This window comes from Armigeres subalbatus, chromosome 2, assembly GCF_024139115.2.
Source record: "Armigeres subalbatus isolate Guangzhou_Male chromosome 2, GZ_Asu_2, whole genome shotgun sequence".
In the NCBI taxonomy this organism is placed as follows: domain Eukaryota; kingdom Metazoa; phylum Arthropoda; class Insecta; order Diptera; family Culicidae; genus Armigeres; species Armigeres subalbatus.
Genome location: NC_085140.1, coordinates 137,904,565 through 137,930,186, shown reverse-complemented (window position 1 = coordinate 137,930,186; position 25,622 = coordinate 137,904,565). Strand labels below are relative to the sequence as shown.

The window sequence follows — 25,622 nt, the reverse complement described above, 5'->3', positions numbered from 1 at the left end:
GCAAGTGGCGGGGTTGTTGCGGCGTTAGTTGCGGTAGCTTAAATTTTGTTATCATTTAGTGTTAGTTACTGAAAGAATGCCGTTGGCTTAGTCCAGATTTTTTTGGTATGATAAATATCTATTTTAACCGCGAAAAGTGTTCAGTAGGAGAGTTCGTTCGGAAATCGAAAATGAAAGTTGACTCGTCAGCTTCCATCAAAGCGAGTTACACGTCAATATTTTCCTACCCATTCCTTAAACATATCGCACTATTTGCCTCATTTGTTAGCAATATTGCATGTTTTTACGTATTCTTCATTGTTAAAGCCTCAATTAATTGTTTTCTTTGCCCGGAATGGATAATTTTCAATGTGGAACAAAAACCCTTGTTTGATTTTAAACGTTGAAGAGAGATAATTTTTCGAAAAATGTGTTAAAAGAATCATTTTGACAATTCGTTTTTCATTTATTGTTGATCGATTTCCAAATATTTGACCATTTCCTCTGAGTATAGGTAATTAAATTATTAACTGACCAAACAAATTCACATTCATTCCAATCACAATTGCATCTTGTCACCTCCTAGCGCTAGGGCCGCGTAAATCCCTCGATTCACAAATCCCAACTCGACGGTCTCAATCTCGTCTCGTATCCCTCGCGCCCCTCGCACGTGTTCTCTCCCATCCGTCCGTTGCGTTGCGTCGCTTCCCACCACCACAATGGCTTCATTCGAATTTTGCCACAACAGCTTCTAGCTCTAGCGGGCGAGCGAACGAACGAGAGCGTGCACAGCTATAAGAGGAAAGATAAACGGAATGGAATATATCCACACCACACGGATGAAAATAATATAAATCCTTTATCCCTAATTCTATCTTCTCGTTCCCGTATGCTGCTAGACGAGCTCTGCTGGATGGCTGATCCTCTCGCCTGCCATCCAGCTCTCTAAACCCCCAGGGTTTTATGCACCTCGCCTCTGCCCGGTCACCGCCACCCCCCATCACGCAGCAGCAGCGCGCTTCTATTGCGTCACCTCCCTCGGCAATCCGAAACTCACACAACCGAAACACATTTGGCCCGAAATAAAAACCTGGTACTCGCATCAGTTCGCTTCCATTTCGAACTTGATGGGATTAGAGTAAATCCAGATAAAAGGATAAAGCATTATTTCGTTCCCTATACTTTTTCGCCGGAGCAGCCACTACTATAAGGTATTCGACGACGACGACGATAGGTAGGTCCTACGAGTGAGCGACGCGACGCTAAGGCGACCCCGCGACCCGCGATCGTCTCATCCGTTCGCCGTCGTGGCAGCTCGATGATATGCAAGGCGGAGGAGATGATGACGACGACGACCGGAGAAATGTTTTATGTTTCGGAGATTTTAAATCCCGCTTTCGGGAGGAAGATTTCGCTTTCAATCCGATACCGTGGCGGACGTAGGTGAAGAAGGATGGTAAAGAGTTACAGCCTCATCCGGAGGAGCATCCATCCTGGGTGTGTGTGGGGAGTTTATTGTTTTTGGACATTGTGAGGAAGCCGCTGAAAACCATTGTGATTGGAGTGTATGGTGCGATGAATGGAACTGGTAGTGGGATTGATTGCGAACGACCGAGGGGCATGGTTGATCGAATGGATTTATCCACGATAAATCTTAGGAAAATCTGGAGTGCTGGGTGAACTTTCAGAATAAGGTTACTTAAATCAGATTTCTTTTTCCAGTTTCTTTGGATGTGAAAGCATTGCTTCCATGCATACAGGATGGTTATAGAAATTGACAGCCGTGGTCTTCAAATTTACGAACAAGTACTTAGTGGTTCTCAATTAGAGGAATTATTCAGGTTAGTTATTTGTAGATTTGCAGATTTGTGGAAATTTCAAATAAAATAGAATAAATAATTGGATTTAAATAACTAATTTTTCACATACATGTAAACAATTAGTTTTTCTAATAAAACATCAGGCAAAATTATTTTTTCTAAAACCATCAGACTGCATAGCCGAAAGATATTTAACAATTTTGTAGAGATTTGTATTGTTATTTATTATACTCAGGACTCAGGAAATTTGAAACTTCTATAACACTTTTTTTTCTGAGGAACTGTCATATTTTTACATAGCTCTAAATGCAAGCAAAATAATAAATATCCTCAAATTATAAACATTCTGATGGGCACACAATAGTCCCCAGACCTGTAGATGAATTACTCATAAGACTCGTCCGAGTTCGATTATCCGAGAACCTCTGCTACGAGGGATGATTAACGCTTCGCCGTGCGCGGCCAGCATCAAATTGCATGAATTTGTTGTCATCGATTCGGTACTGCAAGTAGGTATGAAATAAACCAAGAACGGAACGACGACGGTGGGTGTTTTGACTATGCGAACGAGGGAAGTGATGGATGCTTAGCAGAGTTGCATGCGTCGCGCTGCCGTCGTCGTTGGTGTTTCGTCAATCTTTGGGAAGGATTATGTTCTATGGAGGCACAGACGGCGAAGCCCAAACGATGTTGATGGAAGCGGGGACGTAGGCAGGTTTACACGTGGTTTTCGAGACGCGTACGTGATATTGTGTGGTGCGTCTTCACATACCTACGTGGTCCGGGATGAGACGACGGCGATGGCTAGCACAGATCGAGCGTCTGAATGGGCCGTGTAGCATCATCGGCGAATGGAAGAAGGATAATACCGTGGATTAACTCGATTGTATGTATTGAGATCAGTGCGCGCCTACGAGAGGGTGGAAATGCTGCTGGCCCGGTTTGGCACAATGGGGTGAAGTGTGAGTGGATGTCTGTTTGGGCAAGGATTCGCTCCGATATGTGGGGTGCATGAGAGTGTAAGGTGTGTAAGGAAAGGGATGGATAGGGCTTTGTGAAACCGGCATTCGAGGGGTAGCTTTCAGTGATGTTACGTCTTTCTGAGTTTATGTGATTTCGGATTAGGGAAATCTTTCAAGAAATGAGATTTACTATGCGAAGAATGAGCTCTAATGGGGAAATAAAATCGATACTAAGACCAAGTAAAGAGCTTTAAGTGAAACGAATAATTGTGCAGGCTCGGAAGCGCAATGTTTTGAGAACAGACGAATGTGCATTGCAAATTGAAACCGTGATTCAGATTCCATTGCAATTTAGTACAATGTTTCGAATGATGAATTGATGATTGAGGCCTTAAAAATATTTTTCAAAATTATGTTTCGCTTCCATTAACCAAAAATCGAATTGTGGTACTTCATTTAACTGTTTCTTTAAATCTATTTTTAAATGTGACAAAGAGCCATTTGACTCAAAGTCATTCGGGCGAGAGCCACCAGGTCGAAAGATGTTTGCCTGAATATGTATGTCATTTGGCCGAACAACCAATTTAGCTGAAAGAATCCGGGCTGAAAGTCATTTGACCGAAAATGTTGTTTGACCGGAAGAGCCATTTGGCCGAAATTTACTTCCAGTCGAAAATATTGTTCGGCCGAACAGCTAATTTGGACAAAAATGCCATTTGACAATGAGTGTTTTGGCCGAAAAATCAACTTGGCCGAAACGGTCGTTTGTCAGAATGGGTCATTTTATCGAAAATGCGATTTGGCCAAAATGACTGAAAATGTTGTTTGGCCAAAAATGTCGTTTGGGCGAGCAATAACGGACGTAAAAAGTGTGAAAAGTAAGAAGGAAGAAATTTGAAGACAAATCGTAGCGAGAAGTGAGAAAGTCGATCCTCATTTCTAACTTTCCACAGATCAATAATCACGTCACATTTTTCATATTTATTATTGTTCGGCCCAATGAAATTTTCGACCCATTCAGTAAACGACATTTCTCGCTTAACTTTTCAAAAGGACCTAAGTAACATTTTGTTCATGAATTAATTTGAATAGCGCAATCAACAGAAAAACATGAAAGTTTTTGATTGCAGTACTCAAATTAATTCATAAAAAATGTTACTTAGGTCCTTTTGAAAAGTTAAGCGAGATTTAAGGCCCTATGACTCATTCGGCCAATTTACTTTTCCTGCCATATGACCAGTTTGGCTGAACGACATTTACGTTGGTATGATTCACTCTTACAAATGAAATTGTCGACTAAATAGCCCTTTCTGCCAAACGATCATTCCTGCCAAACGGCATCTTCGTCCAAACGGCTTTTTTGCCAAATGACCTGTTCGACTGAATAACATTTTCGGTCAAATGGCATTTGCTGCCAAACGATCATTTCAGCCGAAAGTTATTTAAGGTCCAATGGTTCGGCCAAAAGATCATTCAGCCAACAGTGTTGGAAAATAAAAGTAAACAAAGTCGTTTCAAGGGAATAATTCCCTTCAAATTACATATTCTGCACGTACTTAACGTTTTTGAAGATCCCTATATAAGAACAATGTATTGTCTTCATCTCACAACTACTAATAAGCAGTTTATCTGATTTTATTTTTGTGTTTTCGATGCATTTATGTGTTCATGCGGTAGAGGGCTTAGAAACAAAAAGTGAACAGAGGATCAATTCAAAATTAAAGCACATTATTCGGGAAATTCTCAATACTTTGATTCTCCAGTTTTTCCATTCATAGTTTTGGAAAATTTTCCACAAAATTTCCTTCAAAATAGAGTTTTAAGCCGTTTGAACTGCTTATTAAAAATTATACACATTTTTTTTTTCAGAAAACTGCTATCCAGAATGGCTCAGCTCAGGAATTATTGATGGCGTGATGAACCGGGGATGGATATTGCCTTTGAATTCTTATAATCATTTAGAAGTGGAAATATTGTTTTGCGACTTTGAAAATGTGTTTTGGGATATTTAATATTGTTTTGGGTCATTTCATATTGGAAAATGAACATTCCCTTTTATTCATTTGATCGTTGCTGGCCAATTCTCGCTCGCAAGTAGGACTCCCCTTTGGACTCCCCAATTACTTTACCATCGATTCTGTCAATATTACTATCTCCTTTCCGAGGAAATCATCCACCTTCCACCTTCAAGCCTGAATAATAGGGTGCCAATGAAATTTATGGGGAAAAAATTGTCATCGAATTTAAAAAAAACTACATTGCTCAAGAGTTTCATTACCCTAAAATATGACCCCATGCAAAATTTGAGCTCAGTCGGACATGATTTAGAGGTGCCTAAAATTCATCAAATTTTTGACATTTTTACCCACGACAATTTTCCCAAGGAAATCAAAGGAAAAGTCGAAAATCAAATTTTTGTTTTTGATGCTGAATGACTTAAAAATGTATGAAACGTCGAGATCTGATGTTATTTGAAAAAAAAAATTGATTTTTTCTCTTACAACATTTTTGGGACTTTGGGATTTTTTTCAAATGATGAATTTTTTTTTCATCAATTTTTAACACCGGACGATACACAAACGTTTTCGTAGCCAAAAATATTCCCCTATGCAAAATTTGAGCTAAATCGGACATGACTTAGAGGTGCTCAAAATTAATCAAAAATTTACTTCATTTTTCTCACAAGGAGAAATTTTATTTTTTTTGTGTTTTGATGCCAAAGGACTCTAACTTGTTCTTCAGTTTACACTTCTTGCATTTTCATGGGTAAAAATTTCAAAACTTTGATGAATTTTAGGCACCCCTAAATCATGTTCGATTGAGCGAAAATTTTGCAAAGGGGGATTTTTTTGGCTACGAAAACGTTTGCGTATCGTCCGGTGTTGAAATCCGATGAAAAAAATTGTCATCGTCTGAAAAAATCTGAAAAAAAGTCCCAAAAATGTTCGAAGAGAAAAAATTGATTTAAAAAAAAAAATTTTTTGGTCATTTGACATCAATAACAAAAATTCGATCTTCGACTTTTACTTTTGTCCCACTTTGGAAAAATTTTCATGGGTAAACATTTCAAAACTTTGATGAATTTTAGGCACCCCTAAATCATGTCCGATTGAGATCAAATTTTGCATAGGGTCATTTTTTGGAGTAATGAAACTTGTGAGTAATATCGTTTTTTGAAATTCGAAAATGTCATTTCCATTGGCACTCTATTGAATAATGTTTGCTATAGTGGCTCAGCTTCATAGCGAGGTATTTGACATCTACTTGGGATTTCTAGTTCATACTTGCTCTCGTTTGTTCCAACAATACTAGTTCAGAACTAATTGGCTGGGGAATATACTTTCATGCAGCATCTAGGCTTTCATTGATATTTGCTTTTCTGACTAAAGGCTTCTAATTTTCGGAGCATCTTTGAAAGCTAACTTTGCGAGGACACTCGGGTGCAATTTTTTTACTTACGTTCAGGATGAGTACCACTTTTACCATCCCTCAGGATGAATTGAGATCTGCACATGCTAAACGACGCATTCAGAAACCGATTTGAACACCTGTTCACATTTGTCTTCTAATTTTCTATTAATGGAGCACGATACCCTAGGATATATTTGTTGTTACTATTTTCGTGATGACCCCAGTGAATCTTTGAATAGTTCTGCAATTCCTGTTTATGTTTATTTTGTTCCAACACCATTAAAGGTCGATTTATAGATGTTTTGGCCTATTTTTTGAATTAATGAAATTAAAAACAAGAAAGTCGGCACCATTAATCACGAAGTAGCAAGCATTCACATGTAGAGTCAGTTTAAGATAAGCTAAGAAGAATACCAAATGAATGTATTAATGAAGATAAAAATAAAAATGTAATTAAATAACCAAAGAAACAAATTAAAGATGAAATAAGTGAAAAAAATGATGGTAGAAAATATCATCGAGTCATAGAACATTGACTCATATAGGTTTGACTGTAAATCGGTTTCTTGTGGCGAACTTCCATTTCCATTTGATTGAAAATTCTTACGTCCATTTTACTCAGTGTATGTGTACGAATGCAACTTGTTAAATTGATTAAAAAGAAAAGCCGAATAGCGTTTTTTTGGGGGAAGGGTCTTTTTGCCGAAATCCATTCGGCCGAAAGCCATTATGCCGAATGCCATTATGCCGAAAGCCACTAGGACGAACAAACCATAAGGCCGAAACCCATCTGGCCGAAAGCCATTTGGTCATCCCATGTCCTCCCCATGAAGGGTTCTCCCCATGAAGAACTTATACTTAAAAATAAAAAAAAATCACGCTCTCGTCGTTGTCTCCCAAAAAAAAATGGTTTGTCCCGTTACAGATGTGAAACATCGCGAGGAATGTCAACTTTGTGAACATCAGCATCGTTATTACTTAAGTACCCTAAAATCCTTTCCTTTCCTACTGTATTATTGTATTCCCTAATCTCAACTAAACCGCGAGTCTTTCGGTTCCTCAAAACTAACACAATGTATAAGAATCGAGAAATGTATTGTTAAACGTGATTTCGGCTCCGTAACGCTTCCCGGCAAATGAGCCTTCCAAAAAAAAAAAACGAAAATCATGAGAATAAAAAATATATAAAAGTTAACGTGTTATACGGCCGAATAGGTCATTTGGCCGAATACAACATTTGGTCGCCGTCTCACTACTCACTACGCGCTTCTCACTTTTAGCAGTGAGGAGTGAGACGTCTCACTACTCACTTCGCGCTTCTCACTTTTTACAGTAAGAACTGAGAAATGAGGAGTGAGTAAGTGAGACGTCTCATTTCTCACTCCTCATTTCTCATTTCTCACTGTGAAAAGTTTGTGAGACGTCTCACTTCTCATCTCGCACTACTCATTTTTTACAGAGAAAAGTGAGAAATAAGGAATTATAAGCGAAACGTCTCTCTTTTCATACCTCATTTCTCACTTTTTCGTCAAATGTCCTATTCGACCAAATGTCCTATTCGGCCAAATGAGTTTCGGCCGAATGGCATTCGGCTGAACGGTAGTCGGTCAAACGGCCATTCTCCGTTCTTTTGTGTAAATACTGAAAAAGCTTTAGCTTTAGAGCCCATTCATACGCCAAATGTTCAATAGTTAACATAGGGATAGAATTCCCTGTCGAATAAAGCAAGCTTAACAGCATATTGAATGGGGTAAGTGACAATTCATTCTGATTTGTTTTTAGGATAAATACATTTTGAAACACATAAAAAAGCTTTGAAAAAAAGTGTTGGTAAAAAAATTGTAAAGGAAGTTATTTATGAAAAAATAAACAAATTTTAAAAAGGGACATGCAAATAAATATATAAAACAAGTAAATAAATCAATCTTAAAATTGATAAGTGAATTAATGAATAAATAAATTGATAAAAAGATAAGTGAATGCACGAATAATTCAATTGAAAGTTCATAAATAAATAAACAAATAAAAGTTTAAATGAATAAATTAAAACAGAACATAAATTAAGGAATGATAAGCAGAAAAAAACACGTTGAAAAATTGATTCATAAGATTATAATCAATATTCTTTTTAGAAAATGTTGCGATTGAGTATAAAATACACAAAAATACGAAAACATGTAAGAACTAAAAAATAAATGAATAAATAAACAATTAAAAAACGTAGACAAACATAGGAATGAATGAATAAATAGTAAAAAAAAACAATGAGAAATTAAAATTTAGAAGACAAAGTTAAATTCTAATTCGAATACTCGTTATACGAATACCAAACAATTGTCTACAGGCTTTTTTAAGTTAGAATAGTACAAAAGCTGTTGCCAAATACTGGAAAAGTCTGTAGGTAATTGAAAGGTTGATAAACTGAGAAACATCGATAAACATATAAAGAAATACTTAATTGATATCCAAATGAAATGAAAATGAACATTTACCAAAAAACAAAAAAAAATAATCAAAAAAAATATGAGAGCATCATAAATGTTTTAGAAAACTTAATTAAAAAAAACAGTAATATGTATGAACAAATAGAATGAATGAATTTAAATAAATAAACAGGAAAATAAAGAAATTGGATGAATGGAATAATATATATATACACCCGATTCTGTTTTTACACGGATTTTTCTTACACAGCCGTGTAAAAAAAATCCCATACAAAATTTTTGCAAAGTTGCTCAATTTTGCATGATTCGTCGAGAAATCATAAAACTTTTTTTACACGGATTTTCGAATTTTTAACTGAAAACTTTTTTTACACGGAACGCATCCCCCGTGAATACGAACATATGATCGTACATAAATGCTTGAATACAAAAATAAATAATTATATACATAGACAAAGAAATTAATAAATATAAAAATATTGAATAAACATATAAATAAATAAATAAAATTAAAAGGTAAATAAATAAATAATCAACTAAATAATTATATAAATGCATGATTAAATCAATCAATTTTTGAAATTTCAAAAAAATATCATATATGGCTGATGTTGATGTTGTTCGAAATAAGGTATGGTTTGAGCCAGCCTAGGGCTAAAAATCTCTTTAATAAAGATAAAAAAAAAGTTTGAAGATAAGTAAATTTTCAATAAATCATTATACGATTATTGAATTATTTTCTTCTGCTTGGGTGGTAATCGTGAATTACTCAAATTTCAGCAGATTCACATTCCATGTCTTCCTCAACGTTCTCGGAATTATCCTTCCAGATGAATTCGATACTTACTCCATGTTTGTTGCTAAGCCCTTCAGCCATCTATGCATAATTCACCCACTATTGGTCCCGTCATCCTTTTGCTACTGCAGTGCGAACCTAAAAAGAGCTGCTCTCTCGCGTTCGCTAAGCTTCAGCAACGGGAACCAAACTTTCTGATCCTAGGCTTGAGCCGCCCGAAAACGGCCACCAATTCATGCAGCAGCAGCTGACAACCGTTTGGCCTGGTCGAGGACGGCCGACTGCCACTGACTGGTACAGGTGTGACTCGTTATCCGGCGTCATTCGCGGAAAAATCACACAAGAAACCAAATGGAACAAAAAAAAATGCACACTTTACCAGCCGCAACGGTTACCGTGGAAGGGCTACACACCGGTCGCCGACGACGTCGTCTTCAACTGCATTGTATTAAGCCCGCATGCTCATCGGGATGGTTCCCACACCGGGTGCAGAATAGGATGGCTCAATGGGTCAATTATTAAATTCAAGATGCTCGCTCGGAAGCCTTTTAAAAAATGTTAACTTTGTTTTACGAAATGTGTCATTTCGATTTCGCGATTTACAATTGGTCGTTTTTATCATTTATCTTTCTTCAGATTTCGAACATCTGATTTACTCGACATTATGTTTAGGACACCCTACTATAGATGGCCAACGAGCCGTTTTGTAGGTTAGAGGTTTATACATAAATAAAAAGACGAAATCCGTTTTCATCCGGGTTGGATGTCGAGCAGTAGCAATGGCGTCAGCACCCTCGGACGACAGGAACGGTTCTCCCAGAGTGACACGGGCCGCAAAACTTCATTGGCCTCCGCCGAAAGGACGTTCATCAATTCCAGATTTCGTCCCATCAATCGCCGGAGGCCAGCAGGCAGTGCCTCTTTCGGTCGGCTCGGCCGGTGGCATCGTGAAAAGAGACCCATTTCTGATAATCCCGACTCGAACTGTGCTGCTTTTTTCCGCGATCGGGAGCCTCACCGGCGAAATCCGAAAAGGATTAGGGATCTATTTTACTTTTTTATCGGAATCGAAGCTTCAGCCCGCATCGAATGGAGCACCGAGGAGTGTGCTTCACGTCTCGCGATTGGACCGATGACCATCCACCCTACAGCAACAGACACATGTTGGTGCCCGGTAGGTCGATGGGAGAAATTTGTAGATTCACTCTCGTTCGGGATTCCGCGCGCCAGGGATCAACTCCGCCAACTGTATCACTGTTACTCGTTATCCTTGTTTGTTTGCGCTGGCTGGCTGGTGGCCCCTTTAACGACATCCGCGTGCCGGACGGAGCTTTTCCCCGCCATCAGCATGCGGCACGAAATGAATGATTCAGCTTTACGCGCCAAACAAGCCAAGCCTCGGTGGGTGGCAGAGGACTGAGCTCTCCGCTTGCACGGAACAGGGGCCGGTCGCGAGCGCGAGATTTGGACAGTGAGAAGGATTCCATCCACGTTGCCATCATTAGTGAGCGTCGGCTTTTGCGATGGGGCTTAAGTGAAATTGTTTATTTCCCCCCAGTGCAATTGCGAGTGGCATCCACGTGGTAATTGAACCGGGTTTATCGGTGCCTCGGAGCCAAGCAAGGTTGGAATGCGGTTTGGAAGGATTTCGATTGGAGTTCACATGAAGGGATGAAGAAAGTTTTGCTTTCAAAGGTCATACAAAATTACTTGACCAATTTTGCAGTTCAAATATAAAATGTTGACTGCATTGCAACTCCGCAATTTCGAAGTAACACGTGGATCGTGTTGGAGCTATCTTTATAGCAAAACAAAGCTCTATGGTTCGAAATTTCTGCCAACAACAAAAAGCATTGACCCACTCTTGCAGAAGCACAACGAAGAGTACGAACCGATGGATTTGCTGACGCATTATCAACTTTTATATTTATAACAAATGTACACATCGAGACGACACACACGAAATGTGAACTGCAGATACACGCACTCTAAAACACCCACGGTCAAACGCAACTGGAAACCAACATTCCTACAGTGCTGCTGATGTTGGTACCACTTCCCTGAAAAGCAGCTCTTCCTAATCCGATATTCATGGCTGCGTGCTCTCCTACCGGTAGGTGCTGCATTGGGAACGAATCCACTATTTCAACATTTTGTCGCTTCCCATCTGCATTAACAACCCGGCAGCAGTAGCAGAAACAGTCAACAGCTCAGCAGCATCCGACAGCACGGCCAAATTCGATGTGATTCGATGATGAATGGTGCCATTTAACTCTGATGGGGGGAATCGGCGCAGCCCTCTGGCGGCGTATGATCAAACGACGCGACCCAGCTATCCAGGTTCATCAAATTATGGAGTTCGAATATCTCGACTTGGCCTCCCAATTTAGTGCGTAATCCGCGAGCAAATATGTTGTGCCTTACGACGACGCAGTTCGCCACCTTTCCACATCCGATTTAAAGTAAAACACACACTGATGGATGGAAGGACTCGGAGCGGTTCTTGCACCCACCGCCAGCTATTATCCCTGCATTTGATTTATTGAAAGCAAATTGCGCCACGGCGACCGTTCCGGATCGTGAGGATTAGTTTTAGTCGATTCCATGACAACACCTTCGGCACCTCTTTCTCTCACATACTACACATAGCTCGCTCATGCGGAGGGTTTTAGCGGGATCGGGGAAATTCGGTGGCTATGTTTGAATGACTGGTCTTTACCAGCAGCGAGTGATAAACATTCTGTACGTTGAAAAATTCGTCGCTTTGATGTTTTGCCGGCTGCCTCTCGTGGTTCGCTTATCGGATGGAGGGTGTGAATGTATGCAAAGTATTGTTTGCTGTGGTGTAGCCAGGACTGGATTTACGTTTGTGGGGATGGCGGATTAGAGCCAAGATTTTGTGCACCCAATTCCGTAAGTGGCGGAAAAAAGCAACCATGGCGGTCAAACTATAAAGTGATTCTAATAAATAATTGCAAAAATGTTTTAAATTGAAGCATGCCATCAAATTGCATTTCACTGTGCGATTGTTGGCATATAACAACATTGAGTAAAATACGTTGAAGGAAATTGCCCAACATAAAGTTCTTAGATATTATTCTTTAAGATCTTTTTTTATTAGCACTCTCAATCTCAATCATCAAGAGGTAAACATTTCAATACCAAAACTAACCAGGTCGAGAATCAAACCTTCCCCATCACAAACCGCTGCGATAAGTCCAACCCTTCCAAAAAATCGTGTTCTCTGTTGCCAACATCAAACCATCCGTAAAACTATATGACAAGAAATAGCAAACTTGCACACGATTTATGTGAATCCCTAAAGTTCGTGCCTACCGATCCGAAAGATCTACTCCCTTTTGGCACGACCGAGCGCCCGTCCACAGCACGATGCCGATGCTATGGATGGCATGTGTTTATCTAAGGATAATTCCTTTTCAATAAAACACGCACGATTCAACCTCACCTCAAGTTGTTCTCCCGTCATTGTGACCGACGTCGTCCGTGCCATTAACGAAATTCATCCATTAGGATCATTCAAAGATTCCACCTCAAACCCGGTTCCTCACCCGCCCCTGGGTTCACATCCTCAAGAGATTTTTAATCACTCCACTCCATCTCAAACTTCGTCAAGATTCATGTGTGTGTGCGTCAGTGCACGTAATTTTAATCCCGTCTAATTTTGATTCACCTTAATCCGCTTTTCCCTCCCGGCGCGCAGCACCCATTGTTCTGTTCCGTTCCCTCGCGATTCCGCCAAGCAAAACGCTTCGGAGTAAAAATCAACGTGCCTTCATTGCGATTGTGGCACGATGCAGCAATGGCAGCAGAATTCAGCAGCATAACTCACAAATTAAGTACTGATTATCATCAGTGGAGTTTTTATCTGGATAGGGCCGCGACTGGGCTCTGATATGGGTATTGGTGCGGTACAATGAATGGAATGGAATTAAAAAAAGAACGGACTTGAGCTCCGAGGGATTTGATCTGCAGCAGGGTAGAAAAAGTAAATCCCTCTAAAACATATAAATTCAGGATTTTAGAAAAGCAAACTGCATCCAATTAATCATCAGAACTGATTTGCTGTAGCGTTTGCATCGAACTTGATGCTGTAACCTGCTGCTGCACAGCGACCGAGAGTGTTGCTTCGGTGAGTGGCGTTTGCACACGGACTGTATAGAAACAGATGACATAGAGACTGACACGAGGTTACTCAGCTGAGCATGGGCTGTGACTATTGCCAGTGCCGAATAAGTAATGGGCTCTGAACTTTTTCGTATCGTTATCTGCTGATGATATTGAACGGATGTTAGTGAATATCGTCAGGATTGACGTAAATGCGTTTCTGACTGTGAAAAATCTACTCTTAATACAATTGGATCGCGTGACTAAATAAAGGCTTAAGAGATCTACATAAAACCAGGCTTCTAAATTGCTAGAATGTTTTTATTAGGAACGTGTGGTAATAGTTTGTGATATTTTAATAAAAGAAATCGACTGTCTAGCCTAAACTAAAAATATTTCGAAACCAGGCGATTTTACAAAGATATTGAAGCTTTCCGAAGTGTCTTCGATGATTCGTTTCAAAATGACGCTTAGCGAGCATGGCAGTCTCTTCTCAAATTTTAGATGGACAATCAACACGAAACATACCCTTCAAATAAGTTAAATGTTAACATTCCTCACAACCGGTTTGATACGGTAGGGCCATATACGACGCGATGATAAAATCAAAAAATCGGTTTTAGAAAATCGAGCAGAGTTTTCTTAGTAGCATAGTTGCAGATTTATTACCATATCTACGATGCTTCAAACCAAGGATGTTAACAATCATTCAGTAATTTGCGTTCGATCATTTAGTAGTTTGTCAATAACACATTCCAGAAGCTGAATTTCAAAATATCTTGTATGGTGGACTTCTAGTGCGAAGGTTTTTCTACAACTTTGCCTAATGGTTCGTTATTACAATTCAACTAATAACGGAGTTAGAGCGCTAGTTGCAGTAACTTAAACTAAATGATTGGAATTTTGTTATCATTTAGTCTAAGTTACTGAAACTATAGCTATAACTCCGTTACTAGTGGAATTCAAACAACGAACCATTAGGCAGAGTTGTAGAAAAACCTTCGCACTAGAAGTCCATCATACAACATATTTTGAAATTCAGCTTCTGGAATGTGTTATTGACAAACTACTAAATGATCGAACGCAAATTACTGAATGATCGTTAGCATCCTTGCTTCAAACTAGTCTCGAGTTAAAAAACCTTTGAAACTCGATATGGTCGACGGAGCGATTTACATGATTTCGAATATACTTATGCCATTAGGCTGTCAGTGTGGTATGTGCTACTTTTGTAATCGAGAGTTATCCGAAAAAAAAATGGATCTCGAAGAACGTTCACTAAAAACCTGAAAGTCACGTAAGTTGCACCTGAATTATCTGAAGAAGTTGCAAGTCGGGGACGTCAACTTTTTGTGGTGGCAACTGACATGAAGATCATCAGGCACTTTAAGAACGTTTTCGAAGTAATGCCACAGATGACAGCTGATCTCAATGTATCGGATCGAAATCTCCGTCGGATCCTGAAAGATGAACTTAAGACCAAGCCCTACAAGATGCAAAAGGTTCAAAACATTCTGGTGGGGGAGCGGAGCGGAGACGCTACTGAAGAGGGTCGCGTAAGGAAGGTTGGGGAATATCTTGCGAGAAATATTACTTACGAGAAATATTTCACCGTACAGCAGTTCGGGAATAAGTAAAACGAGCCAGCAATATAATGATCTCTTGCCGACATACTGACGACCACCAGGTGATCGGTGATGGTTTGAGTCGGAATCACCCGCGATGGACGGAGTCCGCTGGTTTTTGACCCTGAAGGAGTGGAGATCAGTCAAAATATATTGGGAGTTCTTCGGGAGAACTTCGTTGAATGGTTCCGTTAAGTGTTACACACGCCTGAGCCTGCCACATAAACGAGCTTGAAAAAAACGATCTTCGTTAAACCTTGGGCACGTCGTCATTTTAGTTCCAAGCATTTTTTTTCCTTGTTGGGTATTTTAATCACTGCGACCAGTTCCAAGCATTAGGTTTTACAATAGGATTCGGAGAAACCCCAAAAGCTAATCAAACTCATTTCGAGTTCGGAGGCCTGAACCCTATCGTCTTCACTGTCTAGAGCAATGTAAAGAGGGTAGTTTAATGCAAAAATATTTTAACTAAGTATACCCTAGTCTGACTGTACATGTATTACACATTCGAAACTACTAAAAACATGTTAAAATAATGAATTAAATCAACACCGTTTGAACCGAAATCCAACCATCATGGACAGATTTCCAATCAAAAGATCAACATCCGTACACCTATTTTTTAAATAAATATTTAAATTCAAGCAGACGAATTTACTAAACTACCACTGTAAAAAGTTAAAATTATTTTACTAATTTAGATTCTACTTAGCTTATTTTATTATTATTTTCAATTAAAACATTATGTTCTACACGCAAACACATGGTGCCAGAAACTCCGCGTTTAATGGATTGGGATTTATTTTGTTTTAATTTCAAAGCCTATTTTCCATCTAAATGGCCTTAAAGCTTACTGTCAAGTATATGAACTGATAAATAAGATAAATTATTTTGTAAATCAATAAATACCTTCATTCGCTTGCTCATTCGCCTTTAATTTATTGATATCTCATAAGGTGAACGTATTTCAGTCCCCTACAGTACCGTTGATAAATATTGCAACATACCTTCTACGACACTGAATTGTAATTGTTTGTTGACGCAAGTGTGGGTTTTCCTCGTTACCAATCCTTATTTAATCCTTTTGTTACCGACAAAAAAACACACTTACGTTACCGACAGGGTATCCGTGTACCCACGAACCTAAAATGATCATAACATTGTCGATTCATGACCGATTTTGACGATTTTGGTTGCTACGGATTCAGGAACTTACCTGCTATTTCTAGACCAACATTTGAAAAAGGCGTAACAGCCAAAATTATTCCTTCTGATTCTTCGTCTATATATAAAGCTATACACGTGAACAAAGAATCAGAAGGAATAAATTTTTGCTGTTACGCCCTTTTCAAATGTTGGTCTAGATTTGATACATGTTACATCAAACCGATTCGGATTACCTAGTTACCGGATTTACTGGGCCAAGTCCCAAAGTTTATATACATTGAAGATATATAGTCAACCAAATAAAGATTTCTTGCGTCATGACTGATGAACTTCGTTGGAAATTTTAAAAGTATAACTTAACTACCTTACAAGACCATCGTAATCCATAGCAAGCTGACGATGTTATGGTCGTACCAAAAACGTGGGTACCCGGGTACCCGGTCGGTACGTTACGGGGTAAAAATAATCAGTAGCCCCTCCCCACCCCCCCCCCCCCTTTACTGAATTTTCATTTTGATACCACCCAAACCTAAATTTTACCGAGTCTGAAGATGTCACGGAGTTTCAATTTCCTGCGATGTTTAGAACCCTAAAAAATTTTCACTTGAAAACCAAAGAGGTACCCGGGCACCTTGTCGGTAACATAAGGGTTAAAAAACAATCAACAACTTATGAGCTAGATGATTTTTGAACTTGTGCTTGGTGTACTTGCTATACGTATGCGGTATGAAATGTTGTGCGACATTTTCAGATTCGTCCACTAACTAAGTTAATGAAATTTGGAATGAAACCGTCCATTGCCATTTGTTTTTATTTTGGGAAAATATTTTTATAGACCAATGCAAAATCTTGACCTAACCTCACCTATTTGACAGTTCACATCGCTTGTTTACAGTATGTTTGAATTAAAATCGATGAGCCGGAAATAATTAATATTTTCCTTTCAAAATCATTTTGACTCGAATATTCTACTAATATACTTTGATTCCTACCATAAATCAATCACATAAGACATCAATACTCTTAATAATTCTCAACACAGGTTTTCCGGCAGCTGCTGTGAACTGAACAAGCTCTGTGAACTGTCAAGCTACGTCATCAAGCAGTACTCTATTGAAGGGACCGTCGAGATAAGGAAGGAGAGACTGTGAAATGGACGAAATATTTTGATGGGTAGGGTAAGACGGTATAATGCGCCCCACCTGGCCAATACGCCCCCTTTTGATTTCTAGAAAACTATACCTAACTAAGGGTAAAAATCAGTTGGAACCTATAAATATTTGTAAAAGCATCATACTATGTAAATGTTGAAGTATTTTTCTATTACACAATGAAAATGTTTTGATGTAACTTTTCATGTTTGTTTGCTCAACATTCTGGAGCGACTCTAGCACACTGTCCGGAAAACTTGCACTGGAACACTCAGTAGGGCAACAAAATAACTTTTATCAGTGTTTAATATGATATAAAATTGCTTCCATCTTCAAAAAAGTAACGATTTTCGAAAACATGTTTCACTGATCAAAACGCCCCAGTGTAGGCAGGACGGTATGCCCTTATCAACTGTACACAAGCGCAGCGAGCCTGCAGCAGTTGCTTCCAAATTGTATGGACAATATTGAAATGTAATTCACACCTGCTTAAATGGACTTTTGTTGATTTTTTAATGTCAAGCACATAAGGATTTGTAACCTTTTTATTATGGGATAGATAAAATATTAATGAAGGGCTATGAAACGTGTTTGATTACGGTGGGGCGTATTGCCCAGGCACTTTTTGAAATCCAGTTTTTCAAAAAAGCTTTATTACGTGTTATCAGTAATATTTTTATATGACTACTCACAGGTAATGCATTTGCGACTTGTTGAACTACAAAATATGACCAGAGCACATCGAGATTGAGAGGGAGGTTACCGAAATTTAGTAAGCAAAAATAGGGTAAGACGGTATAATATGCCCCCCCTAAGGCAACTCCTTGATAACTTTTTACTTCTCAACGCAATTTATGCAAACTTTGTGTTATTTGGTAGTGCAGGAAGTCACAAATGCATTGCCCATGAGTAGTCACATACAAATATTACAGATAACACGTAATAAAGCTTTTTTGAAAAGTCGTGAAAAAATGAATTTCAAAAAGTGCCTGGGCAATACGCCCCACCTTAACCAAAGACGTTTCAAAGCCCTTCATTAGTATTTTATCAATCCCATAACAAAAAAGGCTACAAATCCTTATGCGCTTGACATTAAAAAACCAACATAGGTCCATACAATTTGGAAGCAACTGCTGCAGGCTCGCTGCGCTTGTGACCAGTTGGTAAGGGCATATCGTCCAGCCTACACTGGGGCGTTTTGGCCAGTGAAACATGTTTTCGAAAATCGTAACATTTTTGAAGATGGAAGCAATTTTATATCATATTAACCACTGATAAAAGTAATTTTGTTGCCCTACTGAGTGTTCCAGTGCAAGTTTTGCGGACAGTATCCCAGAGTCGCTACAGAATGTTCAGCAAACAAACGTTAAAAGTTACATCAAAACTGTGACTTTTTGTATTTTGCAAATATTTTCATTAAGTAATACAAAAATATTCCCATATTCACATAGGATGATGGTTTTACAAATATTTATAGGTACCAACTGAGTTTGACCCTTAGTTAGTTATAGTTTTCTAGAAATCAAAGGGGGGCGTTTTGGCCAGATGGGGCGCATTATACCGTCTTACCCTATATGTGTTTTGCAGGGTCCAAGAAAACCATCGACATAGGGAGGGATATCGAGATATAGAACATCGAGATGTAGAGAGTCGCCTGTAGTATCTCTTTTTGTGAAGTGAAGTAATAATTTCACGGGAAGTTTGATGGTTTGGAGGTTTGCTTGAAACACTGTCACCAGAGCTGATACTGAGCAACAATTAGACATCGGTGACAACATTTACGATAATTTCATAGGCGTTTTTCGGACCTAAAATTTACTAGGGCCAACGTAAAAGATCTCCATCCTGGGTGTGGCTGATCGTATTAGCCTTGACCTGGGCCCAGGGTTAGATTCCTGTCCAGTTCCCTTATTTCCTTGTTGAGGCTACGCAGGTACAAGCCCCTGATGGGTCTGCCTCTGCTGCGATGTCCTACTGGATTCCAGTCCAGCGCTTGCTTGCAGATTTCATCTCCGCTCTTTCGTAATGTGTGTCCGACCCACCTCCATTTACGCTTTCGAATTCCTGTCGATATCGGTTTTTGATGGCATCGTCGATAGAGCTCAGCATTCGAGATCCAATTGTGAGCCCATTATGTCCGAATTATATAACGTAGACATTAGTTGATGAATACTTGCAGTTTCTACGTGATCTATGCTGATACACACAAAGTCTCACTAGCATATAGCAATACAGATTTCATGTTAGAGTTGAATATTTGATATATAGTGCGTTGACTAATCCGATTAAATCTCCATACAATTCATAAACTCGCAAAAGCAGCCCTAGCCTTCTTGATCCGTGCTCCTATGTCGATCTTGGCTCCACCATCAGACGCTAACTGGTTTCCAAGACAATGAAAGTGTTCGACCTTGGGGGTGGGGTTGTTTGAGTTGGAGGGGTTGTTTGTGTTCACATCCAACGATTTGGTCTTGTTGACGTCGATAAAGAGACCCGCCGTTGAGGAGCATTCGGCCAGGTCGTTCAGCTTACTCTGCATATCAGAACGCCGTTGTGCTATTAGAACACATCCGCCAAATCGAGGTCGTTAGATACTCCATAGTGTGTTGAAGGTTGTGTTATTAGTGCTACGTAACCGTTCTGTAAATGATACTGGGCGCACTGCAAGTACCATTCTATAAACTACTAGCGCATAGCAGGCGACCTTTCTGCCTCTTTCATATTCGGGATTTTGTGTAGTTAGGTTGTGTGTCAGTGGAGCGGTTCTTCCCAGCGAATAAATAGTTTCACACATAGTAATAGGCTGCTAGAACAGCCCACACGGTTTGCTACACGGTCAAGCGCACCCACCATGATCTCGTCGATAACGATGAGGAACAGTAGGTGAAATAGAATACTAGTGACTACCCAAATGGGGTCAGACAGAGCTCCGTTATGTAGGGCTCTGCACGTCAAAGCTTCGTACTCCGTGCTTCGATGAGGCGGACAGTTTTATTCGGAACTCCCTTGCGTCTAAGGGTGCCCCACCGATTTTCGTAGTTCAGCCGATCGAATGCTTTACCGTAGCCAATGCATACCAGGTAGAGGTACTCTTGGAATTCGTTGACTTGCTCCAGAATAATTCGGAGCGTGACAACACAACAAACATTGGAAGCCAGTTGAGCGCTTTTTCAACTACAAAAAGCCTTGGTCAGCCAAAAAACTAGCTCAAACTGTTTTTTTTTGGGAATATGGCACATGATCTTCCTGGGCGGAGTCCTGCCAGCTGCCGTCGCAGAGTCGAATCTATTTTCTCCAGTATCACGATGTCTCTCCAATTGTCGCACACAACCAGATCCCCCTTTTTTGGGACCTTCACTAAAGCACCCTGCATCCAATCAGCCCGGTTTCCCAGATATTGCAGAATAGTAGATGCAACATTTGCGTAGATAGCACGGGGTCAGCTTTGAGCCTCTCTACTGAATTGTGATCGACCTCGGTAGCCTTGTAGGATTTCATGCTTCGGGTGGCTGCTTCAATCTCCTGCAATGGTTGAGCTTCGCAATTGACGCGGGTAATGCGTCGCACCTTTGCCGGCTCAAGGCGAGATGTTGATGGTTTTTCGGGCGTCGAAATTTGAAAAAGTTGTTCGAAGTGCTCGAACCAACGTGTCAGCTGATCAATTGAGTCGGGGAGTAACTGACCTGTCGCGTCTTTCACCTTATCGTAGAGGAGGCTAAAATCGCCAGTTGATGCAGCTTTCTCCCCTTTGTCGGCCAGGGAGTCTTACCACAGCCACACTTGCTTGTCCCGTCTGCAGCAGCGTTTAACTTCCTTCTGTAGAGTCGAATACCGTTGACGGGACTCGTACTCGGCTGCTCTGGTTCTTGCCGGCGTTATCGCGGCCTTTGCTTCTCTACGCTCTTCGATTTTTCGATAAAGGCATTATTGATGGCCGTCTACTGCTCTACTACGCCTTCCGGGACATCCGCTGCCCGAGTTCCAAGTTCTTCAATGAACGATCTCTTCACAGCTGAATCTTCTAGTCGGCGTGTGTTGAATCGCCGTCCGAGTCTCTCCTTCCGCCGCTGAATCCGAGCAATGCGTAATCGGATCTCGCCAATTAGAAGGTGATTGTCAGACGCGATGTCAGCGCTGCGTTTATTCCTGAAAGCAAAAAGATTTCGTCTCCATTTCGTCTGGTGCAGATGTGGTCGATTTGATTTTCAGTTTGTCCATCACGAGAGACCACGTGACTTTGTGCACTGGTAGATGGGGAATCAGCAAGTCGTTATTGCCACAGAATTCTGCTAACAGCCCACCGTTTGCACTCATTTCTCCAAGACCATGGCGTCCCATGACACGCTCATAGTCCGTGTTGTCGGAGCCGATCTTCGCATTGAAGTCGCCCATGTAGATCTTGATTTTATCTTTCGAAGCTTTATCCACGACGGCCTAATAATAGCTACTTATAGTAAATATAAAAACAAGGTCTATATATTGTAAAATTCTCAACGCTGTAATTATCTACAACTTATTCTTCATTTCTCTGGAATGCAGAATTTTGTTATCAGTAAAATCTGCAAGAAAATCTCTTTTTTGAACAATTCATCAAAAAATACGCAAATATCTGACTGTTCTTGCAAATGTGTTATGAAAAACCCAAATTAATCCACCTAGCAGTGATGATGCTTTTCTCGTGCATCGTTAAATGTATTGAAAAAATCACATAAAAAGGTCAAACACTTCAGGAGGATAGATCGCTTTTTGCCTTTCTTGTATAACTAGGTTGTACCGAAAGGCTATCATTTCAATCCGAAAACGAACTTTCTATAGAAGCCTCTGAGACGCACCTAAGTAACATTTCAAGTTTTATTCCACTCTTGGAATGGTTTTCACGATCAAATTATTAGAACTCACAATAAAACTCATTATTATACGACAACCATCTGATGCCCACTATAAGAGTAAGATATGGCTAAGTGGCCCTCTCTAGATGACCACTATAAACCTCTTATTTGAAAACCCTTTTTAAACCACCCGCAAAAAAAGGGAATTTGGCTGCGGTAGCTGTCAAAATGTTGGTTTGAAAAAAAGGGAAACACAATTACGGAGAAATAATAGCAAAATGGACTGATGATGAAAATTATGATAAGGATGTCATCATAATAATATTTATTCAGGTTTGTTTTGCAACATTCTATCATTAAATTAAGTTGCGCTTTCGATTTTATGGTGAAAGCTAGGTAAATAATAAGATTCTATACTACGCGCCCGCAAAATAATGTAGTTCAGGTTAATAAATTGAAATCAATTAAAATATCAACATTGCAAATATCCACTTAATCTGTAGAATTCACCCTGATATGTTTCCAATTCTAATCATTTACCAAGAGAAGTGTTCTACGCGACGAAAATATTATCTAATTATGGATTTCAGCGATAAATTTGACTGATTTGAAAATGCTTCTTCTTTCCCAATATGGCCATCATCAGTTCCGATCAGAAAAATGTTGCTCTTATTCCACACCCCTATAAACTCTTTGCAATGCAAATATTCTTATTGCGGTTATTCATTTGACTACATTACGACCAAAATTTTTGGCCTTTATCGAGCTTTCAAAATATGGCTTATTGCGCTCTTCATCGCAACCGTAGAGCAGCTCATAAAATCAATTGGAATTTGACGTTTGAGGCTTTTTCAGCAGATTTATGAGAGTATTATTGATAGTAATAAGAGCGACAATAAATTTGAGCAACTAGCCGTGGTGTTTGCTATTATAAATCCGTTATAAGAATTAAATAAATCCAACAAGCATGGAAATTGTTACTTGGGCATAGTATTATATACCAATCGACTTAGCTCGACGAGCTGAGCACATGTCTGCCTGTCCGTGTGTATGTATGTGTGTGTATGTGTGTGCACAAAAGCTATAAAAAACATTAGACAGCTTTTCGTATAGAAATCCTTAGCTTAGCTTAGCTTAGCTTAGCTTAGACTGACTGTACATATCAATGGTTGCTACTCCGTGATTGATCAGAACTGGTGCAAATTGCACTACGATCCAAGTAAATAGTGGTTGGGATTTACCATCTATTCTCGAAGTGCACGTTTCAGCAGCTCGCAAATATTGATCAATAACGGCGCCGGCCAAGTCCTTACAGTCAGTTGGGAAAGGGAGGGAATGTGAGTGTGTGGTAATTGTTGCTACTAGAGACCGAGAATACCTCTGCATCTCCACATTTTACCACGGGAAGGAAGTAGTGTAGATCGGGATCCACCATGGAAAGTGTTGTGACCTATCAAACTTCTACACAGCAGTATTAGCATTTCCTTAATTTGTTCAATTGTTCATTCTTCGCGAGAATAAACAATCAATCGCTCAAAGTGAGCGATTGTTTATTTAAATTTCAGATTAGGCGCCCGCGTTATCATTTCATTAACGTAAGAAAAGTAAAAAAGAAACGGGATTGAAAATAATTGATAGTAATCGGAAAGCTAATGTTATTCAGCAACCCTTATTTTATCTCTATTTGACGTTAAGTAAGAATGTAAATTTACGTTCATTTTACATGTCGTTTATTTTGCATTACTTTCGCGCGCGCGTGTCTGTCACTTGCCTTGACCAGTATACCGTAATCAGGATCTCACTGGTATTAATCCTGATGTGCCGGTTGGCACTCGTGTTGGGCTTGTGCGCTTTGAGCGGCACACGGTCGCTTCCCAGTCTACATAAATCGCACATGGTGCAATACAAGATGCTAAATTGGAGACGATACACATACATGTTGTGTGGAAAAGTACCTCTATCGCCTGCACTTCAGCATCCTACACGACACCATATACGTTCATGTGTTGACTGGGTTTGATAGGGCCTGCTTATGGACACATGCAGCTTTTTGTAGAGGTTTAACAGAGCCCACTGTCAAACCCCACCACATCCTAGACAGGCCCCCTAACTCGCAGTGGCCATGGGGAGGGGTCGTCAAGCCCTTGGACATAGTCCCTGCTGCCCCTTTTAAAGGCCAACGACACGCGACGTTCCCAAGCGGTCACCCATCTAAGTACTAATCGCGCCCGATGTTGCTTAACTTCAGTGATCGGACGAGAACTGGTGTTTTCAACATGGTATGATCGTTGACAGCTTTTCGTATAGAAATCCTTAACCGATTTTCTCGCAACAAGTTTCATTCGACAGGGGATCACACTTGTTGATCACTTTTGAATTTTATAACGATCGATCATTGCGTTTAAAAGTTATGAAGAAAATGGTACATCGGACCATATAAACCCCATATAAGGTTGGTGTCTTTACTAAATGCGAGAAAGGCGCCACCAACGCTAGGTGGATTAATCTGGCGTTTTTGTATCATTTTGCATGTTGTACTATGCATTGCCAACATTTTTGAAAAAAAAATCGATTTTGATTTTTTTCCCAAGGAGGACCCTAGAGAAAAAACAATGATTTTTCAATAAGTCCGAAATGCAATGTCCGATCGGGCCAAATTTCAATAGCAAACAATAGCCGCCTTACCCGTCGAATGCAGCTTGTTGCGAGTAAATTGGGCAATGCTAGGTTATAATATTTTGAAAACTCATATGTGTACATTATGTGGAGGATATTGATTTGAAAAATGTATTGGAGGTAACCACTTTCCCTTCGATGGGACTCAAACCCACGACCCTCAGTACGCTAGACTGGTGGTGTTGTGACTAGCTTAGTTGGTTAAAGAACTAAGCTACGAAGGACCTCCGTCGGCCTTCGAAACCTAGCGGCTACTGAATGAGCTCGGGATTCCCAAATTGGAAGCATAGTCGAATCAACGATTATTTATTTTCACTAACATCAAATAAAGTCGCTAGTTAATCTTTAGCAGATAAATTCAAAATATGCTACCTATGTGAATGTGAGACACACTTTTGCTCATCATTCTTCTTCCTCAATGGCTCTACATTCCAACTAGAACTTGGCCTTCCTTTCCGCTTAGTATTCTATTAGCATTTCCTCAGTTATTAATTGAAAGCTTTTCTATGCCCGCCATTGTATGAGTATGTATCTTTTGTGGCAAGTACATTGGATACACTATGCCCAGGGAGTCGATGATGCTTCCAACCCGTAAGCATCCTAGACCGGACCGAGAATCGAACTCGCCTTCTCCGGA

General features: G+C 39.8%; 1 protein-coding gene and 1 non-coding gene across 3 annotated transcripts in view; both read right to left on the bottom strand.

The window, feature by feature from the left end:
* The window catches only part of LOC134210900 (uncharacterized), a 281,805-nt gene that overhangs the window by 96,119 nt on the left and 160,064 nt on the right, over positions 1 to 25,622 (bottom strand). The window lies entirely within an intron of this gene.
* LOC134218567 (5S ribosomal RNA) lies at positions 24,484 to 24,602 on the bottom strand. The gene has a single exon (XR_009981359.1). It is a non-coding gene; the product is annotated as a 5S ribosomal RNA (ribosomal RNA).